General features: G+C 50.5%; 1 long non-coding RNA gene across 1 annotated transcript; it reads left to right on the top strand.

The window, feature by feature from the left end:
* The first annotated feature begins 2,124 nt into the window (after positions 1-2,124).
* Positions 2,125-2,758, top strand: LOC137447116 (uncharacterized). Its single transcript, XR_010988788.1, has 3 exons — positions 2,125-2,292; positions 2,400-2,488; positions 2,681-2,758. It is a non-coding gene; the product is annotated as an uncharacterized lncRNA (long non-coding RNA).
* Positions 2,759-20,177: the final 17,419 nt, after the last annotated feature.

The following is a 20,177-nucleotide window of genomic DNA, read 5'->3' as shown; positions in this document are numbered from 1 at the left end:
TAATCACGTGCCTCCCTGGAAATGCACACCCCTGCCCCAACTCAGACCTGGAGACATCTATTTCTGCTCTGCAGCAGCTCTACTAAAGGGGTTTTCAGTGTATGAAATGGCAGGTTTAGTATGCATGGCTGGTACATGTCTCTCAGGACTGCCTCCAGTCTTCTTGGAGCTTCCATCCTGCACTGCAACACAGACTGTACCTTTCCTCAGCTCCTTTACACAACCAGAGCTTTGATTTGATGCTAAAATAATCTGGCGCTGCCAGGGTATCTGAAGAGATACATCAAAATGTAAGCAGTGACAGCAGCCACCTATTTGCACTGCATATTTATATCTTATAAAGGGAAAACTCAGTCACTTTCTTACAGTCTTCAGAAGAGGATCTGAGGACTTCCTTTTTTTTTGTTGTTTTTTTACCAAGAGCAGGCAAATATTTCTGGCTCTAGAGCTGTTTATTATGCAAACTGCTTTAGTCACTGTTAGATTTTTAAATATAAACATAATGAAAGGGCTGTTTCAGACACCTCTCTTGCTGGATGAAGTGTTTGCCTCTAGCTCAGAAGAATTAGGTGAAAGGTGGCTTTGCTCTGGGTTTGAGCCCCTCCTCGCTGCCAGCCGGGAGTGTAGAGGCTGTGTCCACCTTTGTGGGACAGCCTGGAAGCAGTCTGGCACCTCCAGCTTTCAGCATCAGCAATTCCTGAAAGCCCTTTCTTTGAAGCAGCAATTTCACTTTAAATCTTCCACCTCTCTGTCTCCCCAAAGAAGCTTCACTCAGGTAGCTGCGCTGCCACAAGAGAGGGACCTGCTGCAACCCCCACCAGCTGCAGCTGCAGCCAGCCCTGTTCAGAGGGAGGGATCACTACCTCTTCTAGCAGCTGCCATCTTCATGAGCAAATGTTTGCAAGCTCTGGTTGCAAACCAGAGCCTCCAGACTGGCACCTGAGAGGCACAGTGCTGTCTGCAGGAGCCTGCTGACAGTCAGACAGGAGAGCTTTGAAGGCAAAGGGAGCTTCATGTTTGTTAGCTCAGGTCCTGATAATGCCCATTGCCATGGCAGTGGGCTAGGCCATCTCCACAGCAGGGGTGAAGCTGGCTGGCATCAGAGATGGCAGAGCCAGCAGGACTCTCTGCAAGGGAGTGGGGTTTCCTTTGGGTCAGGAGCAGAAGCATCCCCAACATTGTCCTGCAGCCTCCTTGGGATGGGAGGGTTCAGGAGCCACCTTTGGGCAGCAGAGCTGGGCCAGGGACTGGACCCAGGGCTAGTCTGAAGTGCTTTGTGCCACTACTCAGGCACAGGTACTGGAGCAAGTGGATAGAAGGGAGCTGCTTGTGACACGTCTCTCAAGCCTCCTTGAAGAACCATTGATGGTGGCAGGACTCTGCCCAACTCTCCATTTTATTTGATACTGTCTTTGTTTAAGCCCCACCAGGCCCACCAAAGCACCCCACAGCTGCCTGCTTTCTCTCCCAATGAGCCTCTTGCAGTGTGATGAGGAGAAGAAAATACAAGAAGAGGCTGGAGACAAAGGGCAGGGAGGGCTCCCTCCCCAGATACAGTCCTGGGGAAAAGACAGCCTTGATCTGGGGAAAGAAAATGAATTTATACAAAACCACCACCAATTTACAAACTCAATCAGCACAGGACACTGCTGTCCTCTCAGAGGTGCTGATTGGCTTGGCCTTGGCCAGAGGCAGGTCCAGTTTGCAGCGGAAGAACCTTCTGGAAGCTTCTTCCATGAGCGCTGCAACTGCCTAAGGTGCTGTGCCCATCCTCATTGGCCAGCCAGTAACGGACTCCCTTGGCCAGCTGCACCTGCCAGTGCCTGGCAACGGGCACAACACAGACCCTCTGCCCTGCTCCCGGTGCAACCCTTCACTTCTTGCTCCTTTTCCAGTCCTTCTTCTCTTCTCCCAGTGCCTCAAACCCACACCCAGCCCTTCTCACCTCTCCCAGTGCCTTCCCCATTTCCCCATCAACGTCCCAGTGAACGATGGTGCTTCAGAGAAAGAGGAAACTTGCACTGCTGGAGGTGGGCACCCCACAACTGGCTGGGCAGGCCTGAGCATGCACCCTGGGGATGGCAGGGGGTGGGGACCCTCCTCTGGGGAAACTGTAGGGGCCTGTAGGAGCCCTGGGTGTCCTGGGCTCATGGCCCAGGGATGCTTGCCAGGAGCAGCTGCCTCCTGCCCAGGGCCTGAGCTGGTGCCTTTGCTGCCCCTTTCCAGGCTGGACCCTCAGGATCCCAGGCCTCCCCGCAGTGCAAGAGACAGCACAGAAACCACCAGTGCAGGGTAAGGAGCTTCTGAGTGCCAAGGCAGGCATGGGGCCGGGGTCTGTGCCCAGGGGCCCACAGGGCAGTGAGCAGTACCACTCACCCCTGCCCTCTCTGCTCTGGCAGATCCAGAAGAGACCAAAGCTCTCCAAGGAGATGAGGAGGAAGGAGATTAAGAGGACAAGGTGGCTGCAGAAACGAATTGGCCACTGCTGGTGGGTGCTGGTGGTGGAGGAGCCACCCAAGCTCCAGCAAACTCCTGCTGGGGATGTGCCCAGGGGCCCTGTTGCCTGATGGCTCTGGCCAAGCACCAAAAGGGGCCAGGGGTGCCTAAACCCCTGTCCCACAGGTCTGCTTGGCTGGCCAGGGCAGGACCAATGAACTTTCCTGCTTGACTTTTGGCTTAGGATGCGCCTAAGAAGAAGCCAGGTAGGAGGAACGGAAGTAGATATGAAAGAGGATGGTGGTGAGCAGATGGAGGTAGATGTGGTGGAGGAAGAGAAGATGGAGGTGGATGAGTACTCGGATCAGGATGGAGAGGAGCCAATGGAAGTGGACCAGAGCTCCCCACAAAAACAGGCACGTGTTCCCCATCCTGTGCACACAGCTGGGTTGGGTAATCCACTGCCAGGCTGGGGGTGTGGCTGGGGTGGGTGGTCCCCACTGAGGGACACAGCACCCTGTGCCCTTGTCCTGGTGGCATCATGCTGCCGTGAGCACCTGTCCTGTGCCCTTGTCCTGGTGGCAGCACTGCCACCATTGCACTGCCCTGAGCAGCCACCCACGTTGGGCAGGGAGCGACTCCTTAGGGCTCAGCAACCCAAGTGTAACCCAAAGGCCAGTGGGGCTTAGTGCCCGCAGCAGAGTCCTGCTCTGCCAGTGTGTCCCTGGGCTGTGGCACATCCAGTGCCCATCAGGACAAAGCCCAACCTGCAGCTGGGCCACTCAGGAACCCCCAGCTCTGCTGGGCGAGGGGCTGCTCGTTGGGCCAACGGCTCTGTTGCTGGCTTTGCTTCCAGGTCCATCAGGTCCATCAGAGTTCTGGAGTGCGGTGCCGAAGGAGGTTGTTTTAGGAAGAGTTGTTGGTTGTTTGCCTTTGTTGTTGACTTCAGTAATTTATTTAGGTCTCCTTGTAAATATGTTTGCTTACATTTTCCTGTAAATATGTTTGCTTATATCTTCTTGTAAATATGTTTGTTGATGTTTTCTGTAGATTCATAGCTTCATAGATTGGGTCGGGTGGGGTTGGGTTGGGTCGGGTGGGGTTGGGTGGGGTGGGGTGGGGTTGGGTGGGGTGGGTGGGGTTGGAAGGGACCTCAAAGATCATTTAGTTTCAATCCCCCTGCCATGGACAGGGACACTTTTCAGCAGGCCAGCTTGCTCAAGGCCCATCCAGCCTGGCCTTGAACATGGAGGGGGCTTCCATGACCTCCCTGGGCACCAGTTCCAACATCTCACCACCCTTACTGGAAAGAATTTAATCCTCATATCCAGTCAAAATGCCCTCCTCAAGCTTGAGTTCATTGCCCCTTGCCCTGTCACTACAAGCCCTTGTCAAAAGTCCCTTCCCGCCTTTCTTGTAGGCCTGTGTCAGGTACTGCAAGGCTGCTGTAAGGTCTCCCCAGAGCCTTCTTTTCTCCCGGGGGAGCAGCAATATGTTTCTGTATTTCTGTAAATACAGTTGTTTCTCTTTCTCCACAAATATATTTGTTTCTGTTTTTCAAACCCAGGCTCTGTCTCATTCTTGCACTGGGCACTGGTGGGGTTTGCCCGGTTGTGGTTTCCACTTGCTCCGTGTTGGTGGGCTGGGGGTGCTTGGCAGGGCCGCCCTGGGGCAGGGGGCGAGGAGCAGGGCAGGGTGGGGGTCCCACATGGGGAGGCAGCTCCAGCTGGTACTTGTCAGCGCCGAAGCATTGCAAGATGCAGGGCCCGAGGGTGTCCCTGGGCACTTGTAGGCCGCGGCCCTTCTGCTGCGGGAGCCGCTCATTACCCAGATCTTTAGTGACAAGCAAAGCCTTGTGCCTCCACTGTGAAATACCACTCCTGTAACGAGGAAAACCTCCAGCTGAGACATCCATGCCTGAACCCGGCAGAAATGTCTCTCAGGGATCACTTCCCACTCCAGTTTGTCTCCAGTCTCCCATGGGGTTGGCTTGGGAGCTAAGTGAGGCCTGCAAGGAGCCTCTACTCTGCTGTTAGATCCCAAGAGGCAGAGAGATTGTAACTTGCTCAACAGCACAGTGTAGTGTAACACCTGTGTGGCCACATCTGTTGCAACAGGCTGTAAAAAAACCCAACAGACCCACACCTGATCTCACAGGACCCCCCTCTAGATTTGCACCATCACAATCCAGCACCCTGCGCCTCATCCCCTGTCCAAGCTTGCAGCCTTTGTTGCTGGGGAGGCTCATATCAAGGGAAGGGAATGGCCCATACAGGACGCTGCTGTACAGCCAGCCCTTCCAGTGGCAATGCTGGCAGTGAACTGGTTAACAGGCCTGGACCTGCTTCCCAGGCGAGGCTGTGAGCACCCCATCAAGATAAAAGGGGGAAGTTCACACCTCTAAGTGCTGTTTTCTCCCTTGGGGCTCCCTGGGACTGCTGTGCGTCACCGACGGCTTAATGTAGCCTAGGTGATTGCTTGCACAAAGAAACGTCTGGAAACTACGTGCTTAAATTAAATCATAAATCGTCCTGGATATAAAACCTGTAGGAAACCTTCTAATTCTTGATCCTGGTGGATCGTGAGATTTGATTTATTTGGTATATCATGAAGGGTTAAACTCTCTTAATCGCGGCATACTCAGGGCTTCTTGCTGTGCTCAGGGTGCCTGTTTTGGGAGAGGGAGGTGTGTGCCTTTTTCCTCAGCAGCTTTGCAGTCCCGTGTCAGGATAGGATCTTGCACCTTGCTCTCTCTTCTGTGCATGGATGAGATCTGTAAATGTGGGCATCCCGGTGCCAGCCCAGCCTTGCCTCCAACCTCCACTTGTGCATTGCTTCTTTTTGGATGACAGAGCAGAGAGTTCAGGGGGCAACAGCTTCCACAGACCTGCCTCCCTCGTGTAGCAGTTGGAGAGACCTTGTCAAAGGCTATACCAAAGGCTGTACACTGTTTCATACAGTAAAAGCAGAACTCCTGCCTTCCCCACTCACTGGAAACAGCACTGCCTCCATGGAGTCACAGTGCCTAGGCCAAAGCAAGGCTATGCTGTCCCAGGCCCAAGAAGCTGGAAGGTGAGGCTCTAGGTTCAACACAGGACATGACACCTACCAGTCCAAACTCCTAAACTCACCAAAGCTCTCTTTGCAAGCCATACATATTCTGTTCCTTCAGTTAAATCTCTTCTATGATGCATTTCAAGTCTGAGAGTGGAGCAGCTTTGGTAATTAAATGCGTCTACATTTTTGATTAAAATATCAAATGTGTTTGACCCCCTTTCAGAGTGCAGGTGGAGGAACACACCATTGCCAGGTCCTGCAGTTTTATTATCAGTCCCACACATCCAAGTTACATTAAAGGGGGAGAAGAAAAAAAGGTGATATATTTTACAGATAGCATATAAAGATATTAAATAATATATTAATGCATAAAATATAACTATAATAACCAAATAGTATAGAAAGAGATTAAAATACATTGTATATGCAAACATACATATTATATATATATTGCATATATAAAAATGCATTTTCTTAGGAAAAAATTATACATTAAGGAAAGACTTCTGAATATGAAGCAAGTGCATTCTGCTGATGAGTATGTAACAAAGGCCCAGTTACAAAACAGATCTAAACCCCCAAACCCTCATTTCTATAAGCCTGTCATGGTTTTTGAGTCCTAGCTCATCTGTAAAAGCTGTGGTTTGGATACTTGCATTTCTAGTCTACAGTTTTATCACAGCCAGATAGACCTGTGTGATGTGCAGGATTCCCAGTCGGTGTAATCCTGTAAACCTGCTGTCACTAGAACAAAGTGACACTTGTACAAAACAGGAGCAGTCAGATATATGACTCCCCTCTCATTTCTCATTAGGATTACTTGCTCACAACACTCAGACCTATTATGTACTGTCAAATGTGTTGAAACTAAACGATCACAGTGCTTTGAAAGCTCTTTATTTTCCACTTTAATAAACTGCAGCAATTATTCACAGTTTTATATGTAAGATGGGAGCAAATTAAGCAGAAGCAGCAGATATTAGTGTAAGGGGAAGCTTTCAAAGGTCAGTCTTAATTACCAAATTTCACCTGGGACAGGAGAAGCTTGCAGAGGTCCTGGGCAATTATTAGTTAGAAAACAACATGTGATATCACTTGAACTTTATTATGTCTTCATTTGCTATAGTTGAGGGAGCTAGGAGTGGCAGAAAAGTTGGTATAATGGAAAGAAGAACATTTGGATCATAATCTAAAGAGTTTGTAACTGCATTTTCTGCTGGAGCCAGCTAACATACACAAACCCATGCACATCTGCTGTATGACTGGTGCCTGATGCTGACTGCAGTCAGGCATATGTGTTCTACTGTGCCACATTGCCTCCCTGCTCCTGGTGAATAAAAACAACTCTCCAGCTTGAGGAAGCAACGAGAAACCTGCAAGCAGCACCTTGCTTCAGCCCATCCTTCTCATCTGATTGTCTGATTGTAGAGAGCAGTGCCTTGGAGTTGGAGATTACCCCATCGCCCAGCAGCAGAGCGTGGGTGCTCCTGGAGCCCTGGAGCACATGAGAGAATCCACCCTTGCAGAACCTGGCAAGTGTAGGAGGCAATAGGATGGCTCTTTTTGAGTGCTAATGTCTTGCATATATGGCTGAGATATGGAGACATTTCATATAATCTGTGCCCCTGGAATGAATTTATCTTGAATTTAAGCTAGCCCATTTCAGCCTCTTTAACTTCTTTTCCTCCTGCAGCTGATTTCATTGCTATTTCTCACATACTGGCATAATCCTGCGAGGCAGATTCCTGACATTGCAAGGAAAGGGTCCAGACACTTCTATTCATATCAGAACTGCTATTAAAAAAATACTCTGAGTTAAATTTGGTACCCACAGTTAATAAATGGCTCTCCTTCACAGTGCAATGAGATAATACTTCCCCTGTCTGTAGTGTTTTTCATCCAAAGGAAAGAAGAATCCCCATTTTGGGAAAGAAACTGCTCACTTGGAGTGCTTCCATTTCTGGAGCTGTGCCACATGAAGAATGCTGGGCCTAGCTCCAGGAGATCTAAGCAGCCTAAACCCATCCAAAAGCTACAGGAGCTCTGATACTCATCACTCCAAGCGCCAGGCCAGATGTATCCCAGAGACCTCCCCTGCTAAACCCAACAGCACTTTGGAAATGCAGCCTTTAAAAATCTTGGTGGCAAGAGCTGAAAACTCAGCAGAGGTTCTTGGAACAGCTTCCCATCCAACACTGACCTACACCAAAGACCTGTTTTAGCCTGAGAGCTTTGAGATACCCTAAGTTTAGCCTAGGCTGGATAACTTAATGGAAGAAAACCCCCAGACTGTGGGGAACTGCCCTTTTGCCAGTTGGTTTTACAGGCTGGAGGGGAACCTGACCAAACTTGTGTGTATTCAGCCTTTAAAGCCTGAATGAAGCATGAGTTGCTCATGCCTTAGTCAGGAGATGACACGTGAGGGTCCTGTCCTGCACCCTTTTCAGCACAGGCTGCTGTCCTTGGACAGCCATACTGACACTGGCAGATCTTACCAGGTGCCTAGGCTCTCAGCTGCAGCTCTAAGGGTTTCTGACATGTGAAATTGCAGTGGGAAGACACAGTGTCTGTCCTCTTCTGTGATTCTTTCCAGGTTCTGTGGAGACCTGGTCTCCTCAGCACAAAGCAATCATCCAGAAGGTCTTTTACACATTAACACTTGATAAAGCTGAAATAGAAACCTTTGAGGTTACAAACCCACCACACCAAAGACTCAAATATCTGCTTTTAACGTCTCTGTGCTTCAACATCTGTGCATCATCTGGCAAATGAGGCCCATGGTTCCTCCCTAGCAGCACAGGTGATGAGGTGAGAAATGCTAGTGTGGGAGCAGTCCTGTGCTGATCAGGTGAGAATGATTCAATGGAATCAGGGTATTTTCAGGTCTAAATTAATTGGCTTGATTAATAGTGACATTACAGAGCAGAGATAGCTCAAGGTTGTGTCTGCTAAAGACCACTCTCTTCCTGGAGGTGAGTTAGACCTCAGCACCACCTCAAAGTCCAAGAGCAGCCCATCAGGCTGTGCCTGGGTCCAATATGGGTGCAAATCCTTGGCTTAAAAATTGCATCACTGAGTGGTATGGAAGGCACCTTGAAGACCATCTAGTTCCAACCCCTCTGCTGTGAGCAAGGGCATCTCAATCAGGTTGGTCCATTCAGCCTGGCTGTGAACACTTCCAGGGAGGAAGCATCCACAACCTGTCTGGGCAACCTATTTCAATGCCTCACCACCCTCACAGTAAAGAACTTCCTCCTATGTCTGGTTTAAATCTATCCTCTGCCAGTTTAAAGCCATCACCCCTTATTCTATCACAACACACCCTTGCAAAAAGTCTCCAGCTTTTCAGTAGACCTCCTTTTAGGTATTGGAAAGCTGCTAGGAGGTCTTTATCAAGATGCACCAAAGCATTGGCAGAGGTAGGTGTTGGTCATTTAGGGCAGGGTGGCCAGGGGTCACCCTGCAGAGAAAACCTACATGGCAGCAGCACTTGTGTCTATAGGTGCCAGTCATGAATGTGATGTCCCAGTGGGATGCACTATCCACAGCAGGGTCACATCGAGCTGGAGAGATTTTTTAGGAGGTGCTTGTGTCTAAGCCTAGCATTGAGCACTGTCCTGCTCTTAGACTAAGGCTCTGAAAACACAGTGAGCTGCTGTTTCAGCTTCTTAATTGACTCTGTAAACCAGAGTTTAAAGGGCCACACTTGGAGTGAATCTGAGCAAAGCTGCACCTTTGATCCACTGGATTTTAACTTATTTATTGTGGGTTTTGCAGCAACAGAAATGATTCCTAAAATAACTTGCAATAGTAGTATGGTAACAGACCTATGAAAGCCTGAAGGGTGAACCCCTGACCAGGAAAAGCCACCAAAACCTCAGGTGCAAATAACTGCTTTAAAGTTATTTTGTCAGGGAGGAAGTGGTGAATGTACTTTAGAAGGAAACAACAATCCAAATAATGAATAACAATATTTAATAGACTGGTTTTAAAAGTAGTGATTTCCCCCTCCCCCCTCTTTGCATTTTTTGTCTTTTAAAAAGAATGTTGTCCCCTTCCCTGAGCTTTAGATTTGTGAGCCCCTCACACCTGTCTGCAACATTAATAAATATTTGCACATGTAGAGAGAGAGGTCTGGGAACTGAGTCTGGGTAATCACACACAGAGCAATCTAGATGCAAAAGAAGTAAGCACAAATATCCTGGCCAGCTACTGGCACAGTGCTTGACCTGGAGCTACTTGAAACCAGCGAGAAAGGTTCGTTGCAGTTCATCAGGCTCCAGGACAGGATACAAAGCCAGACTCACAGAAGGAAGGGGACAGACGAGAGAGCTGCTGCTCAGGTGAAAGGAGCAACGTGGTTGGAGCACAGGGTAAAATCCTGGCTCCTGGGAGGCTGTGGGTGCTGGGTACCGACTCTGTCAGAAAACGTTTGAAACATAAAAGAGCTTAGTGCCTGGATGCTGATGAGCCCTGACCTGGCTCAGGGAGGTGCTGGAAGGGTTTTCCAGGGCAGAGCTCATGGCACACAAGGCACTGGGCAGGGGAACGGGCTGTCACTGCTGCTTGGACATGAGGTGACACCGCCGAGTGCTTTGCCAGCTCTGCATCTTCTTTCTGCGGGCAGTGTGTTGAGACCGGCCCTCCTTCAGCTGCGCTCTGTTAATTAGGAGTAAAGCCCCAAAGCGCTGAGCATGGCAGTGTGGATGGGCTGCAGGCCAGCTGCTGGCACTGCCCACCTGCCCGAGGTCCCAGCGCTGCGGCGGGGATGCCTCTCTCCCAGCACAGCTCGCCGATGCCAGAGTTTCCAGTGGAGGGAGGGAAGCGGACGTGAGGGCTCAGGAGCTGTTTCCCGTAGAGCCGTGCCAGCTGGCAACTCGGCATGGGCAGCTCACGAGTTATAATCCAAAACAGTCCCCAGCCGATGGGCATGGGGCCAGGCTGCAGCTGGGAAGGGACCATGGCACCATGCCCTCTGTGGGGTGCGGGCTGTGCACCCCAGGTCGCTGCCTTCCCCACCACGTGCTGCTCCTGAAAGCAGCAGAATCTTGCTGTGCCTCCATCCGTGAAGCAAGCTGCCCTGGGCTGGCAGAGCCTGATGTCACCGGGGCAGGGCACTCATTCATAAATCCACGACTGGCTGGGACAGGCCTTGGGGAGGAGCTGGGGATGGAGTGGGGAACAGGAGCTGCTTTGTTGTGATGGAGCTGGTGTGGAAAGCACATGTATATGGAGGGAGCTGGGGAAAAAGGACCTGTGGCTTTGTGGTTGAAAGGTGCCAGGTGGCCGCTCCTTGCACAGCTCTTGGTGTGGCTCAGCCCATCTGTGGCTCCCAGCAGCACCCAGAGCCCCTGCCCTTGCTCAGCACACACCAATAGCCCCTCTCCCCTGTTTCACCTTGGTGCAGGCCTGGCAGAAGGGTTCACAGAAAGGAATGGGGCTGGGAAAACCTCCTTAGGGCAGCACACAGGACAAAGTCCCAGAGACCACAGGCTCTTCTGACCGCTTGCATGCTTGAGGCTGCCTCTCCGGGCCTCAGTTTCCCCACGTGCAAAATGGAATGGGATGATGCTGCTCTCCTTGGAGCACATCAGAAGGAAGATCCCTGGTAGAGGACAAGAGCCTGCTACTGGAAGCATTGGCCCTGGGGCAGGGTGGGGGTGGGTGCTGAGCAAAGTGAGAGGGTCATAGCTGGTGCAGTAGCCATCAAGTAGAGGCCAGCAGCCCTGAGCTTGACAGATGGCTTGTGGCTGCTTATGGAAGGCAGACAGTGGAGCAAGCTCTATCAGTGCCCAAGGCCATCATGCAGTGCCAGTAGTGCCTCAAGGGACCCACTCAAGTATCTAGGGTGCTGGTGTGACACTCACAGCATATGAATGGAGTGACTGGGGGAGGTACTAGGAGCAGCAACTATCCCAGGCACTTCAGCATTGTGCCCTGTCTCACAGAGCTGGGCCAGGCACTTGTGAGACTGCACCAAGGGCAGACCCTTCCCAAGCCTCATCATGTCATCACCAAGCCTCATCTCACTCTGTCTCTCTAGCTCACCTTGCTCTGCTCAACCCAGAGCAGCAGCTCTGCAGTTACTCCTGATTTACACCTCAGCTGGCCTCATTTTTTTGCTCCTTTGTACCAAAGTGCTGGTGCGTGTCTGCCATCCAATTATTTTCATGACCATTATAAGAGCCAATAAACCTCAGCAAGGTCCCTGAAAGCCCTGGCTGCTCTGTTTGTGTGTCTGCATGGTCACCAGGGCAAAAAGCATCAGTGCCATCAGCATGGGCACATACAGGTAATACAGACACCCCTGGGGCAGGCAGATGTAGTCACGTTGCTTAAGACCATGCACGGCAATTGCTCGACAGGTAATTGAAACATCGTGCAGCTGAACAGCACCAGTCCAAACCGCTGTGAGCAAGAGAGCAGAGGGGGCAGGGCTCTAGGAAAGGTTTTCTGCTTCAGCCAGAAAAGGATTTCTGCTGGCTTCTGAGCAGGAACCCAAATCTGTGGGTGAAAATCTGCTTTTGCCCTTTTTTGTTCAGTCTGTTCCTGTTTCGACTAGGATAGCTCCACCAGAGTGAGAGGTGTGTCCCAGCAAGGGAGCATCAGGCAGGGAGGATGGGTGGTGCATTTTCAGTGTACCAGTGTCACTGCACCAGTGTCCCATCACATCACTTCCCTTAAGCAGGGATGGGGGTTGCCCATGGCCAGGCACTGGGTTGGGATCTGGCCCTGGGAGCAGCTGACGGTCACAGTCACCGACAAAGGCAGGAGATGCCCCACATACAAGTGCAGCCAGTTGGAAATCCCTTCAGCCCTCGGTTGGGTGACCTTTGGGGCCTCCGGTCTCCTATTAGCATGAGCTTTGTACTGGAAGGGGCTTTTCAGGGTCCTAGTGCTGCTGCCTGCTGGAGGTGTCTGCCTGCTGTCAGCTTTTGGCTGCTAGAGGGGTTATAGATAGGAACAGCCTTGTACTAACATCTGGGTTGCAGCAGTCCCAGCCAAAGTGCTTGGAAGCATGGTACAGAAGAGTGGCTCTGCAGCAATGTCTGTGCCTGAGCATACATGGCTGAAGAGCTGAGGCTCAGTGCTGAGTCTTTGATACCTGGCTTGCCACCACCTGCCTGCCCAGATTTGGGCAGGGGATGCAGGGACCTTAGTGCAGAGTCAGCTCATCTGTCCCCAAATTCATTTGTCTGAATGTTTTTCTGCCCTCCCTCTGAAGAAGAACTGGCCATTGCTGCAGCAGAGCTGCCTTCACTTCTCCTTCAGCACCCAGCAGATGATTAGCTTGCCAGGGCTTGAACCACCCTGAGGAGAGGCCAGCACCACACACTGGTTTTCTGGTGGTCAGATGCTGCAGCATAGGTCAAATGTGGAATCCACAGCTGGGATGCAGCCTTGGATCTCCCAGCTGAGGGGACAATCCATCCTTGGCTCCCTGGGAGCAGCCCATCCATTGCTGAGAGTGCTGAAGGGCAGATGAGGTGAAAATGGAGACCCCAGTACCTGGCTGTACCTGCTGCCATTGGGTAAGTGCTGCCTCCCCATTGCTGGTGCTGGAGCAGCTGCTTCTTGCTGCAGATGCCATCAAGAGCTGGGTCAGCTGTGAGTTATGTGCACCAAGGCATTCAGCACTCAGCAGGTCCTGCCTGCCCAGTTCTCCATGTATGTCCCACAGTAGTGCTGTGTGGCAGAAAGTGAATTTTCAGGGCAACACCTTGAAATGGGCAGCTCAGAATCTTTTCCAAATTATTGTTTGTGGCCTCTGCTTTTGGAGTGGTGCAGGGGGCTGTGGGAGAGGGCAGCAGACCTGGAGAGTAGTAATCTCTGGGTTATATTACACTGGAGAGACTGTGTTTCCTTCTAGCCCTGATTGCCTCTCACCTTGATCATCTCTCCCTGCTTCATGCTGAGGTAAACGATAGCAGAAGTCAGGAGGACTAGCAGACTGTGACGATGGTGATCTGCATGGGGGTCACAGGGCTGAGCTGCAGGTCGTCGTCTCCCCCTCCATGCATTAACTCCTTTTCTGCTGGTCTCTACTGCAGCCTTTGGTAGGTTGCAGGTCTAATCTCCCTGGCGGCAGCCTCAGCCTGAGGAGCCAGGAATGAGGAGCCAGGAATAAGGAGCCACAGCAAAGCTGTTAAGATGTCGCAGTCTCCACCGGTAATTGAAGAGCCCTGCGGGTGAGAGGATTTGTGCTGTCCCATGTGCGTGCTGACATCTTCCACTATTTGCCACCAGAAAAGCCAAGCCTTGGAGCTGGCAGCACGTGCTTGGCTTCCCAGGTGATTTCAGATGGATCTTTTTCTTTTAGAATTCGGAACTTGCAACCTGTTTTGTTTTCTTTTACGTTTCATTCATCTCGGGGGCTGAAAATAGCCTCTGGAGTTTCAATTCCCTTTTTCTCCCCCCATCTTTGTTGGCTTTTCTTTTTTTTCTTTTAATTTAAAATAAAAAATCATCAGTTTTTATCCTCAGACAATCTCTCTGCTGCAAAAATGAAATGTGTCTTCAGATAAAGAGCTCTGTCTCAGTTTGAAACCTCCCTGGGAGCGTGGCCCAAATAGGTGCCACCTCCATGCACCCTGCAACTGTAAATCCTCCTGCCTGTGCTCCCTGGCTGCCAGTTTCTCCCATAGCTAGCCAAACTCTGATCCTAAGTGGTAGATATCCAAGGGCTTCTTCTTGCAATTAATGAACTGATTAACAAACATGCTTCTGGATTTCCAGCAAACTCAAGTGTGTGAGCAAGGAGTGGAGCAGTGCAAGGGAAGGTTGCCTGGTGTACAGGATGGAGGCACTGGGCTCAGACCAGCCCAAATCACTGTGCTCCGGTCCCTCTCTCTCTCTCTTCCAAGGGCACACAAACAGTGCACAGTTTCTACCTGAAAAATTAAAGCTGGATGATATTGTAATTTCAGGCCAAAATTTGCCCTCTGTAGTTACATATACACACATATGTGCAAAGGCATCAAAACACACCTGCAGACACCCAACACCCTCATGTCTGTGGCCTTCTGGTATTTAAAGGGTGTCTATAAGAAAGCTGGGGACAGACTTTTGTAGCAGAGGCTGATATGACAGGACAAGGGTTGATGGTTTTAAACTAAAAGAGGGAAATTCAAGAGTAGAGAGAAGGAAGAATATGTGTTTTTTTACACTGAGGGTGGTGAGACCCTGGCCTATGTTCCCCAGAGGGGTGGTAGATGCCCCATCCCACAAAATATTCTGAGTCAGGTTGGTTGAGGCTCTGAGCAGCCTGCTCTAGTTGCAGATGTCCCTGCTGACTGCAGGAACTTGGACTGGATGACCTTTGAAGGTCCCTCCCAACCCAAGACCATTCTATGACCTTTGAAGGAAAGCAAGCTGGGTCAGTTAACACAGGAAGAGAGAAGGTATGCAGTGGGGTGGTGCAGGTGAGCAGCGACTGTTACGACTGACTGAAATCCTAACTGCAAGGAATCTTTCCCGCTGGGTCCGGGACACAGGCATTTCCCATCCCAATGCCAGTGGCAGATGTGGGAGCATGTTACATCAAGAGCAGAGCAGGTCCCAGGGGTCACTGCAGGGCTCTGCTGAGCTCTCAGGGTGGTGGGTTAATTATTAGTCACACAAAACATAGCTGCTGTCACCTCTCACTTTGCATGCCAGATACTAGACTAACATCTGGGAAGTGTCACCATGAGGCTGTCTATGCAGCCTCAGCTCCTCCTCATCTTGCTCTTCAGCTCATGGCTGAGACCTTGTCCACTCAGACTAGGAATGAAAATAAACAGATAATCACAGCTCTGTGGCCAGATGGGGGGGGACAGCTTCAGGTCTTTGCTTGGATTTCTTTACAGCAGCTACAAAGTTAGAACAGGAACTGATATTTTCATTCTTTTCATTTGCATGTGCAATGTCACTCTGGGGACATTATTGTTGTTGTTATTATTATTGCAAAGGCAAGCCTTGCTCTTTTCCAATCATGACCACACTGCACACAGACACTGGGACTAATCTCCTGCCCTGCAGAGATTTGCCATCCACATTTCATTGTCCAACAGAAATTAATTGGGGTGGGAGGGGAGCGGACGCCCTCTGCTTTAGGAGCACGTTGCAGACCCACTTCTGCACTCAGGCCCATTTGGACAAGCTCTTAAAATCAGCTTTGCAACATTAAAGTTCTTCCTGAGCACTGAGATTTTTTAAATGATTAATTACTACTTAGCCCAGAGCAGAGGTTTCTATTTTAGAAATATTCTTCTTGCTAGTAATTTTGGAGGGACGCCCATGGGAGGACTCTCATGACTGAGATTCTTGCTTGTTAGGTACTCTACAAACATGGGGCAGGAGGATAAGTGCAGTCATGCCCTGGAGGAGCTGAATGCTGGCCTAAAACATGGTTTTTCTAGACCTCCCTGGCCCTCCTGCACCCAAAAACCTTATTGCAGCAAGAGAGCCATGTGTGAGCAACGCGTGTGGCCAGAGGAGGTGCAGTTGTTGTTGCACATGAAGAGAGTCTGGGTCCTGGAAACCAACCCTTGGATTTTTCCCAGAGCAATGTGCTTGTAGGAGAATAACAAACAGAAGATCACAGGGGGGCTTTGTCAGGTCATGCACCATCTGGTCTTTCATTCTTGGCTTTAGCAAGACTGAAGGGCTTGTCTTCAGCCCATCATCACTCTTGAAAATAGTTAGCATGTGTGAAGGCTCTTGGCAGGCTCAGTGCTGGCCAAAGAGAAGAGGGCTTTGGAGAGAAACTGAGGCACATGGAAATGAGTTGGTCTCCTCTGACCTTCCCTGTTAATGCTGCACCAGACAGATTTGGGTGCTTAGGTCTGTTCTTAGCTAAAATTGAGTACACCTTGATGCCTGGGATGATGCTGTGATGTGGAAAGACAAGGGTGCAGAGAGGAAGACACTCATTGCATCAAGTCGTTGTGACTGCCAGACAAAGAGCTGCTCCAGCTCTCCTTCCCCGTGCCTTGCCAAACACCATTGCTCTCCTGGGCAAACTGACCCAGTTCCCTCCGGTTTTGACAGCTGCTGGAGCTCTTGCAGCTTTACCCTGGCAAATGCTTGTGGCAGGTAATGGAGACCTGCTGCTGCAAAGGGCTAGGAGCTGTGGTGGTGCTTTCATTTCAGGTATTTGCTTTCTTCCGCCTCAGCAAGGGAAAAAAAGCACACAAACAAAACCCAACCAAACCAAGCAAACCCAACACACGCTCCCCCCCCGGCCCCCTCCTCCCAACAACAACAAAAAGGCAGCAGGAAAGGATCTGGAACATGCTTATAACTGCACCTGCCTCTCGGGGCATGTATCAATCCTCCCGACGTTCCCATGGAGATGACCCAATATGTTGTCCTCTCCTCCTTCCCTTCCAGAGCTCTTCAACCTGCGGCACAGTCAGGAGATGTTATGAAAATGAATCTCTGCAAACGTGGCTTGCAAAAGTTCTGCTGGGACAGGAGATGCACCCCCAGCTGTCGAGACTCGGGCTGCAAAGAGGCTGCCATCTGCTTGCGTGGAGGAGGCAAAGCAGGGCACAGGAGGCAGGTTCAGCCCCTTGGGAGGAGTGGGACAGGCCAAAGGAGAGGGGGACACCCCTCTCCTGCTCGGTGTGTCCCCAGGAAGTTGTGAGGTGACCTGCACCCACACTGATCCCAGCACTGTGTCTGTCCCAGCTGCTTCCCTGAAGACTCTGGAGTGAAAGACAGTGATCTTAGGGAGATTGTTACCTCAGTCCTAGGAGAAAATCTGAACCAAAAGTCGTGGCTGCATGTGCTGAGGGGCTGGTAACCAGCAACCAGCTCTCTTTGTGGTTAGAATAAGCCATGTGCTAGTTCATAAGGACAGAATCTGAGAGGAATGGGAGAAAAGGGTAGCTGTTGAACAGATGCATCTTTGCTCAGTTAATTCCATGCTTTTTCAAATCATCTTGGAATATCAGGGGAAGAAAAAGTCTTGAGCTCCATTCATATAGATCCCCAGTGATCACATCATCAGGCTCACACTGCAGCATGAGAGAGCACTTTCACTTTAAACATCCCTAGGCTATTGCTTCCCAGGTTCTGAGCCACCAGGATGCAGCTGTGGCTGCTGAGTTTGAAGAAGGATGTCTAAACCTACCAAAGTTGCAGTTCTTACACAACCCATGGTCCCAGGACACAGAGAGCTCAGAGTCCCTGCAGAGACAGATCAGAGACCTGGGTGACCCAACGTCAGATTTGGGCAGTCCATGGGGGCAAACCTAATGACCGTATCCCACATCAAGGCAGAGCCCGTCAGTGCCAATGTGACCATCCCATGGTGATACAGCCCCTGGTACCCAAACACAGCTTGAACCCTGGAGCTCTTTCAAATGACAGCTGAGTGAAGGGCTGGGCAGGGAGCAGAAGAAAACCTTAACACCATGGTAGGGACTTTTCTGGTCTACACACAGAGCCTGAGACATCCAGGGGCCAGATCTGCCATGGCTTTCTCACGGGAGCCTCTTCTCACACATGGACGATCTCTGCGCCCCACACTCCTCCCTTTGATCTCTGCCTCCTCACTTGGATCTATTTGCTGTGACTCCCCTCTCCCAGCTTTAAGGGCTTTAATAAGTAGATAAAAAAATATCCTCCCCATCACCCCAGGCCCCTGACAACACCATGATTCTCCTTAAGTGTGTGTTAAATATGCTACATAAAAAAATAAAGCGTGTCTTTTCTGATGACACAGAATCCCTGTTTTAAAAATGTAATTTATGAGGGAGCCATAAATTGTGAAGAGCCAGCACTGCTTCTGCTAACTCAGGAGAAAAAGCCTTTGTTCTGAAATCTTGCCTACAGTGGGGCTGGCTGCAATCACCCTCCCGAGAACCTCACCGAGCGCTGCCTGCACTCCCTTGTGGACGTCTCTCAGGTCATCACCTCACAGCTGGCGTTTTGCCTGCTGCCAGGTAGGGTTTGGTTAGTCTGAGCACAGGCCACAAGTGGATTTGGTATGATGCTGAAACCCTTTTCTCTGGCACAGATTGGATGAGGGCTCTGGTTTCACTCCAAGCCCACCTGAAGGTCAGCTGTCGGGATCAAAAGCTGGCAGGAATACAAATGTCTCTGGCAGGGTTTGGGCAGCCTGGTCTAGTGGGAGGTGGCCTTGCCTATGGCAGGGGGCTGCAAAATAGATGATTTTTAAAAGTGCCTTCCAACCCAACCCATTCTATGACATTTTTCCCCATGCAATTCTTCCCCTGCCCCAGCAAAGAGATAATCACTGAATGTTAGGTGTGTGAGATTTAGCTTTAAAAATCATGACTTTTTTTTACCACTTAAGAGAATATTTGCAGTTTGATGAACTTGGATGTTTAAACCTGCTACAATGGGCTTTGAACACCTAATTTCCTTTGAAGATGAGTGCCCTAGGATCCACTCAAGCCATCCCTGCTCCCTTCCAGCTTTAACTGGATCCCCCATCCCCTGTAGCCATGAGCTGCCCCATCATGGTGTGAACATCTGTCAAAACTATACCAGGGCTCAGCCTGACATGCCCTGTTTGCAGAGCAGAGCTGCTCAGCTCTGACTGCACACACTTCATTTTTCAAACACAGCTTAAATCAACTGCTTAGGAGGCCAGCAAGATGCACTGAGCTTGAGCTCTCTGACTCCAGGCCTTTTCAGTGCCAGACCCCAGTGCCAACTAACTCTCTGCTGAGGGAAACTCTTTCTGCTTGAGGAAAAAAACCCCACAGACAGACACACACAGACACACACACAAAGGATGCAATCTCCCACATTTCCTTTTGCACTGAAGTGATGGATGGGGGTTCCTGGACACACTTAACATGGGGCTTCACCACTCCCCAAGCCCACTTTTCACTCTCTGGCTGCCTGCCCTCTTACTCCAGGACCAAGACCTGATGGATTCACAGAGTCTAAAGATTTATCTGATTGATGAAGACAGTGAGGTGGCAGAAGTGATGCTAAGGGAGGTTGAGGAGTAGCTCTGCTGTAGTGTGCTTTGCTATCAGGTTGGATAATGATCTATAGTCCTGGCAATGAGCTGATCATGCTGTAGGGGAGCCTGAGTGAGATGACCTCCAGAGAAAATCTCCAGCCTTGTCTTCACCCAGATTCCTCTAGATCCAGTGTTCATGCTTGTAGAAAGGTGATGAATAGGTTTCTAATCTCATGTACAGCTATAGAATGTTGGGGTTTGGCTGCTGCATAAAGGTGTAGAGACACCCCAAACTTATGACAGAGCATCTAGCAACAAGAGTCCCAAACTAGACACGTGAACAGTGTGAGTGCACAAGGGCTGTGCCAGTCTGCAGAGGTGGTGTGCATGTGATATATCTACCCAGACCCTGCAGAGCGTCTGACACAAAGGGTAGCAGGGTTGGGATGTAGCAGGATGAGTGCCCTCACATCATGTGGTTCAGCAGAAGTCCTTAGTGAGGCACTGTCACCCTAAAGCCCAGTATGCTCCCTTGCCATAGACACTGCTGCACGGCAATTTCACCCCTCCCTGGGCTGCACTGGGGTCCATCAACGGGGAGAACCAGAGAGAGCATGAGAGGGAAGTGATTCCATGTCTGTGACTCTCCATTCACTCAGGAAGAAAGTGAGAGAAATGCCTGAGCAGATGGGAAGAGCCCTATCGGCTCTGGCTGCGGGGGAAACAGGAGAGAGCTCCGAGCACCACCGTGTGGCAG

Source organism: Melanerpes formicivorus, unplaced genomic scaffold (genome assembly GCF_026170545.1).
Source record: "Melanerpes formicivorus ecotype bairdi unplaced genomic scaffold, bMelFor1.0.p_v2 SCAF_19, whole genome shotgun sequence".
Classification (NCBI taxonomy): domain Eukaryota; kingdom Metazoa; phylum Chordata; class Aves; order Piciformes; family Picidae; genus Melanerpes; species Melanerpes formicivorus.
The sequence above is the reverse complement of the archived record's forward strand: the minus strand, read 5'-3'. Positions and strand labels throughout refer to the sequence as shown.